Source organism: Mustela putorius, unplaced genomic scaffold (genome assembly GCF_011764305.1).
Source record: "Mustela putorius furo isolate JIRA1106 unplaced genomic scaffold, ASM1176430v1.1 tig00000430_pilon_pilon_pilon, whole genome shotgun sequence".
Classification (NCBI taxonomy): Eukaryota; Metazoa; Chordata; class Mammalia; order Carnivora; family Mustelidae; genus Mustela; species Mustela putorius.
In genome coordinates this window covers 19853050-19860151 of record NW_025421377.1, presented here as the reverse complement: position 1 = coordinate 19860151, position 7102 = coordinate 19853050, and the positions used below count along the sequence as shown (strand labels likewise).

The window sequence follows — 7102 nt, the reverse complement described above, 5'->3', positions numbered from 1 at the left end:
CTACTTTAGGCTTGCACTGTACTTTAGCCTGCAGGAAATATGACTCTCTTATTTCATGGCTCATTGTGCATTCATTAAACTGATGGCTTTATTTAATAAAAAAAAATATTTATTTATTTATTTGAGAGAGGAAAGAGAGAGAGCAAGAGTGGGGAGGAGGGGTAGAGGGAAAAATCTTCAAGCAGATCCCCACTGAATGTGGAGTCTGACATGGGACTCAATCTTACAACCCATGAGATCTGAGTGGAAACCAAGAGTCAGACTCTCCACCAACTAAGCCACCCAGGTGCCCCTTAATGACCTTAGTTCTATAGGATTCATGACACAAGAAATATAAAGTATCCTTGAGGGCTCGGGAAGTGATATGATGACAGAAGCTGGTAGATACATTTTATGAAGACACGAGGGTCTACACTCCCCATTCATGTCTCACTGGTCCAGTAGTTTGAGTATCTGATAAACTTTCTCTAGACAAAAAACAAAAAAACAAAAAAACAACACGTTGTTTCACCATGTACTTCTTAACACTGAGAGAAGGTGGAAGACCCAATGCTAAATGGCTTTCAGGCAAAAAATTCATGTTTGGGTGTTATGCATATATAATATATATTATAGGTAAGATGAAGAGCCATTGATGGCTTAGGCCATGCTACAGGAGGCCTTCTCACATGTATGTTATTGCCTGGTAAATACAATAGTTCTTAAAGGGTCATAGCATGTTGGATTGGTTGGGAATCTGGAATATACCCTCAAAAGTACATCTCACCTGGGGCTTTTAGGATATCAGAGCAAGTGAGGATTGTTGTCTTGAGAAAGAGCTCTTCCTTGGGCTCTGGAGGATACTGTTCAGCCCACCCTAGCTACTAAGTGACTGTGTGTGCTGAGGTGACTCTAAATGGTTATGACCTAATCTACCTACATATAAACTTAGCTGTGATTAGGTGAGTTGGGCCCAAATAGGTCCTGTTGGCATAAATACATTGTACAACTGGGCTATTCAAATTCCCAGTGCACCCACGAGTGCCACATAGCGGTCCTTTCTGCAGCCACACCTATGTTCTCATGGGAAATATTCTGTAAACAACTGACTTCGAATGAACGATCTTTATCCATGCTTATGATTCGCCAACATCAGGAGTGACATTTTAATTCTTTTCATTAAAATGTAATTGAAAGTATCATAAAAAATTTAGTGAAAACAAAATGTTATATATGTACTCTTAAATACTGGTGAATGGAATAATGACAGAAAATATGGACTGTGCTTTAAAATTTTGATTTATTGGAAAGAAAAGGAAAAAATCTCAGTCACTGCTCACAATTATATGGAATGATGGCACTTACAAAAGAAGTGATTCAAAGGCTTTTTACACAAAATTTCTGTACTAGAAACTTGGTAAAGACTTCGATACCCTCTGATTCAGTGGCCTTCAGACTGGCATGATACAACCGGAATTTAGACAAGGAACTGTTATGAAAATTTAGAAAATAATGATAATTCTATCTAATACAGAGTAGAGAACTGAAAAAGAAAGATTGCCCTCAATTTGGGATTGTTCTATTCTAACATAACAGTCAAAGCCTTTGGATAGGATGGTTTTACATGGTAGATCGGAGAAATTTAGAGAATGGGAGTTTCAGTCACATCTGTAAATAGAAAAAGAAATATATGGTTAGCTATGCTACATGTTAGTTGAAGAGACACTTTGATGATATGCAAATTTTAATTGTCATTTTCTCTTCGTTTTAAGATAAAGCTCACAATGTTATTTGTGCTTTCCTGTTGCTAACAAATATAACCATTGCTCCTGTTTTTTAAGTTTTGAAAATATATTATTACCAGATAGAATTTTCCTTTGCAGTAATATAAAAAATACAACAAGGCAATTAGAAGAAAAAGCTTTCACATGGGTCAGAGTTTTATCATTTTCTTTAGTTTGATTTGTTGAAAAGGAAGTTTCTGCCATTGTGAAGGGAAACACACATGCACACACAACTAAAAGCTCCAATATAATGGATGAAGGCAATTTAAAAAAATTTGTTGACATTTCAGTCTGTTTGCCTGATAAGAGATAATCCTTTTCAGTCTGTTTGCCTGATGAGAGATAATCATTTCACTATGTGACTTACTAAGAATTTCTACTGCAGTGACCACAAAGAACAGGATACAACTGTTGGGTTCACCGTTTTCATGGAAAATTAGTAAAAACCACACTCTTATACTTGTATAGGAGTTTCAATATGATAAATTATATTAGTTAAAATTAGGTAATTTTTAAGTTGATGTTTAAATATAGTATGAGTAGGACAAAAAATTCACAACTTTCTAAGCAGTGTAACTATTTAAGTGGTAATGTGTTCAGAGTAGCTAGACTTCAGCAAAAAGAAAAAAAAAATTATAGCCTACAATCATATTTTTGTACTTTGTCTTCAAATAGAAATGGGATTAGTTGTTAGTTAATTTCCACACTTACCCATAGCCATAATTGTGAAGTTCCTGAGAATGTATTAATTTTTCTGAAAGAACAAAAATCATTAAAATTATGTGATCAAGGTAGTCAGCAATCAAATTTTATTAGGTAAAAAAATGACTGCCACTTATTTTCTGTGTTTATTTTCCAATCCCTACACTTTGCAAAGATGATCATATTTAATCATCTTCAGAATTATGAAAACTAAGTATTGTTACATTATTTTAAGTAAGCAAAAATGTCAGGATTTGAATTTAGGACTATTGGAAAGCAAAATCTATGCTCTATTCTTATGTATATCATGGGTATAGCCAAAAGAAAGGCATTCTTAAAAATTTAATATTAATAAAAGTGCAAGGAGAATAAAATTGAGTTTTATATCAGCATTCTTTTTATTTTTAATTTGGAGAAAAAGCTTTCTTTTCCTACCATCCTAAAGAATGAATTTCACTTATAGAATAGATAGCACTTCTCCACATGATTCATTGGTTTAACATTAGCCATAGGTAGCACAGAAGATATCAATTTTCCATTTCAGTTTATGAGGCACTAAGCACTGACTTGTTATGTTGATTCTACATCTGTTTCTATGGCATGTTTCTGTAAAGGATTTTCTTTTATGTCTTTCGGTAGAACACTAATATGCAGTAATTTAAATGAACTTACCACCACTCTGGCACAACATCAACGTTTTCAGTACTCTCAGAGGCAGTGAGTTTAGTGATATCGAAGGATGGTGGAAGAGCCACATACTGCATGATTTGTGGAAGAGAATACCAAGCGGCAAAAGGAAAAGCATCAAGTTGGTAGAATTGTTGGAAAGGCTAGAAGGAAAGACCATTCATTGAAAAACAACCATGTATAAACAACAGCTGTTCTGAATCTCTGCAAATGAATCAGTTCATTTCTGACATCGCTATTAGCCAAAAAAGAATGATGACTCCGTGAGATCTCTGGAAAGAACAAGAACCAGAGTTACTTTCGAAGGCTGAATAAAGCTTCAAAGTTGGAAGAAGTAACCTATTTGAAATTCTTTTTGTGTTAGAGATTTGGGCAGTGACACTGATTTTGCCAATCATACTACCTAGCGTCAATTTCTTTTCGAACATATGGAACATCCTCAACAATCTTTATAAGATTCACAAAATGGCAAGTATTGGTTGGAGGGCTCCATGGCTGGTATGGAATTGGCCAGTTCAAAAGGGTTGAACTGTTATGGCAGCACATAGTTCACGATACTTGCTTATTGCCATAAAAATGAGATCAGAATCCCTAGGAACACTGAGAAATCAATGGAATTTAGGGCAGGGGAGAAACTGGCATCTGTTACGTATTACTGACAGTCTCATTTCACAGGTGAGAAAAAAAGATGAGAGTGTATTTGGGCAGAGACATTTGGTCTCTCTCCAGATGGTTTCTTCAGAAGAAAAGTGTGTCAACCAGCTTGATAGTTTGAGATTCCTAAATATAAGCTGAATTTTAGAAACAGATCATGGGCATAAAAATATAAAATTAAGAAATATGTTAAAAGAGAAATTAATGTAACTATGGAGATTAACACTTCATAGTGCTTGTAACTCTAAATACAATGTTCCCATCCGCTGAGACACAGACTGGCACAACTTCCCTTCCAAAGAATAGAAACAAGTACTTCTAATCTCTCATACCAATTAATATAAATTATCAGGGAAGTTGGGAGTGAGAAATAAATGCTGGGGAAGAAAACAATCACTTCCAAAGTGTGAGGTTATTTAAAAACAAACATATTTAAACTTGACAGTATTGTATTATTACTGTGTAATTTATTAAGCAAAATATTACCAATTGGAGGAGGTTGTTTTCATTCACTCTGAGAAGTTGTTGCTGTATAAAAGGAAATAAAGTACATTCTGAATTACTTAGACATTTGGTACAACACATTCATTTTACAATGTACCAAGAATATAACACCATCTGTGATATTTAGGATAAACTGTACTCTATGCCAGAATCATGAAGAAGTATCAAAACCCTTTTTATTTTGCAACTTTAGAAAAAAATGTTCAGGTAAGGCTAGGTTTACTTTAGTTTAGAAAAACAAAGAATTTTTAAGTTTCAAATACTGGGGGAAATGACCTACTAATTTTCTAAGACTACATATTTTCTGCTCATGGCTATTTATTAATCATCTTTTTAAATTTGATCTTTGGTAAATTTTTAAATATTATCAGGTGTGGTTAGTAGAACAATTTCTCTCTTGGGATATTTTTCTGTTAAAAAAAAAGAGAAGCACAACATGGGGGCTTAAGTGGGTAGAAGAAGAATCAATGAAACAAGATGGAATTGGGAGGGAGACAAACCATAAGTGACTCTTTATCTCACAAAATAAACAGAGGGTTGCTGGGGGGAAGGGGGTTGGGAGACGGGGGTGGGATTATGGACATTGGGGAGGGTGTGTGCTTTGGTGAGTGCTGTGAAGTATGTAAACCTGGTGATTCACAGACCTGTACCCCTGGGGATAAAAATATATGTTTATAAAAAATATAAAATTAAAAAAAAAAGAGAGAGAAGCACATATTATAAAAACACAACACATGAAGGACATATTAAAATATTCTAGATTTAATAAATAATCTTACCTGGGCATGGATAGCTTCCTAAGGAAGAGAAAACATTTAATTTAGTATATTGATTTTATTCATTTATGAATAACAAATATTTAGTAGGTACTTTCATTCATTCAGGAATGACTATGCTAAGCACTGAGGACACAACCAACAATCATATGAAACATGATGAATACTGTCGGCAAGACCAATAGTTGTGAAGGTTACGGTTCAGTCACATCATAACTAAAATAATAAAATATATAATTGCAGTAATTTCTTAAATCAGTAATGGTGAATTCCAGTGAGGGTACTGATATATTTAAATTTATTTGGGCTTTGTTTTAAACACAAGCAACTTGGACACTGATATAAGAGTAACAATTGGGATCCAAATTAAATTCATTATTGGCTTTACTCTTCCTACATTGATAACAGAAGGAAACGAAAAATGTAATTTTGCTAAACTAGGACAGGGCTTTTTCCCTAAAGTCTTAATTAAGTTGATTTGTTGTAACTAAAAGTGAAGGTTTTTTTTTCCCCTCCCAAGTGAGTGACTTTATAATAATTAAAAGGATCAAAACTAAATAGTTGTGCTGATTGATATGTTTTTGATCTATTCATATACTCAGCAAAAAGAGTTTAAGGCATTATAGTTCAAATGTGTATCTTGATAAAAGACCTCCATAATGCTGTCGAGAAGTTCATGAGGACAGCAAATTTTACAGAGACTGATAAGTTGAGGCAGGAGGAGAAGGAATGAATATTTTATTGGACTTGCTACAAGCCAGACTCAGGGCTAGCTGAATAGGAGATTGCTAATTCAATATTCAGAATAACATCAGGAAGTGAGAATAACTATATTTCAATTTCACACACATAAGGAAACAGGTCCAGAGACAATTAAGTTCAACTTGACCTTTCTTTGAGAGCTTTGACAAAAACAATTTGAAGGTTTAGGACTTAACAATTCCTCCTACAGAGTCTATAGTGTTTCCTTAAATGAAATGTTTAATTGGCACATCTGTGTTCTCATAAGCAGGAATGTTTATGGAGTTCCCCATCAGGGCTGGACTTGGGAAAATAAGCACATGATAAAGTCCTAATATAAGGCATCGTCAGAGGGACTATAAAAGGATTTGAAAAAGGAGCACCCGGATGGCTCAGCCCTTAAGCGGCTGCCCTTGGCTCAGGTCATGATCCCAGGGCATTGGGATCAAGCCCGCATCTGGCTCCTTGCTCAGCAGGAACCTGCTTCTCCTGCTCCCACTCCCCCTGCTTGTGTTCCCTCTCTCGGTGTGCGCTGTGTCTCTCTGTCAAATAAATGAATAAAAAACTTTAAAAAAAGAAAAAGGATTTGAAATGGAATTTAGTCAAAGTAAATTTCTCCTTGGTTAGTCATTACGGATACGATAGACAGCATTAGTCTATGCACAAATTGAAAGAAATGGCTTTGACAGAAAATATATAGGCAATCACATGAATAGTTTTTCAATTATTATTAACTACCAAGACTAGAATAATTTTTTGAGAAAAATGAATAAATCTTTTGAAGTGAACCTAACTTAAAATTTAATGTATTTTAATTCTACAGAAGATGATTTTACATTATAATAAATAAAATATTACCATCTGCTGTTGGTTATGTTTGCTCAGTTTACGAAGCTGTTCCTATTCAAAAGAAAAAAACATTCTTAGTTGCTTGGATACCATTCAGTACAACCCTATCATTTTCAAGTAATGGAAGCTAGAATTCTACAATGATTTCCCAAAAGTAAAGAATGAGGAAATATTAATTATACTTCAGTGTTATTTCTACCACAAATAATTTGAACTAAATCAATTATTTCCTTACAAAACAACAGAAAAACTGCTTTCTTAACTTATTTTAAAACTTAAAATAAGTTAAAGAATAGTCAGATATAAGTGAGCATCCAGGCAATTTTACTTATAAAGTATCTTGTGTCAGAATTACTAAGAAAATTAAAAATGATTTTTGCTTTCTGACCAAAGATTTAACCTTGGTCAAATGAAATAAAAAATGTT

At 34.0% G+C, this 7102-nt stretch overlaps 1 long non-coding RNA gene across 1 annotated transcript; it reads right to left on the bottom strand.

Annotated features, from left to right (window-relative positions):
- Positions 1-1266: 1266 nt before the first annotated feature.
- Positions 1267-6727, bottom strand: LOC106007221. Its single transcript, XR_001181840.1, has 6 exons — positions 6686-6727; positions 5090-5107; positions 4293-4334; positions 3138-3295; positions 2475-2517; positions 1267-1647 (listed from the first exon to the last, which is right to left on the bottom strand). It is a non-coding gene; the product is annotated as an uncharacterized LOC106007221 (long non-coding RNA).
- Positions 6728-7102: the final 375 nt, after the last annotated feature.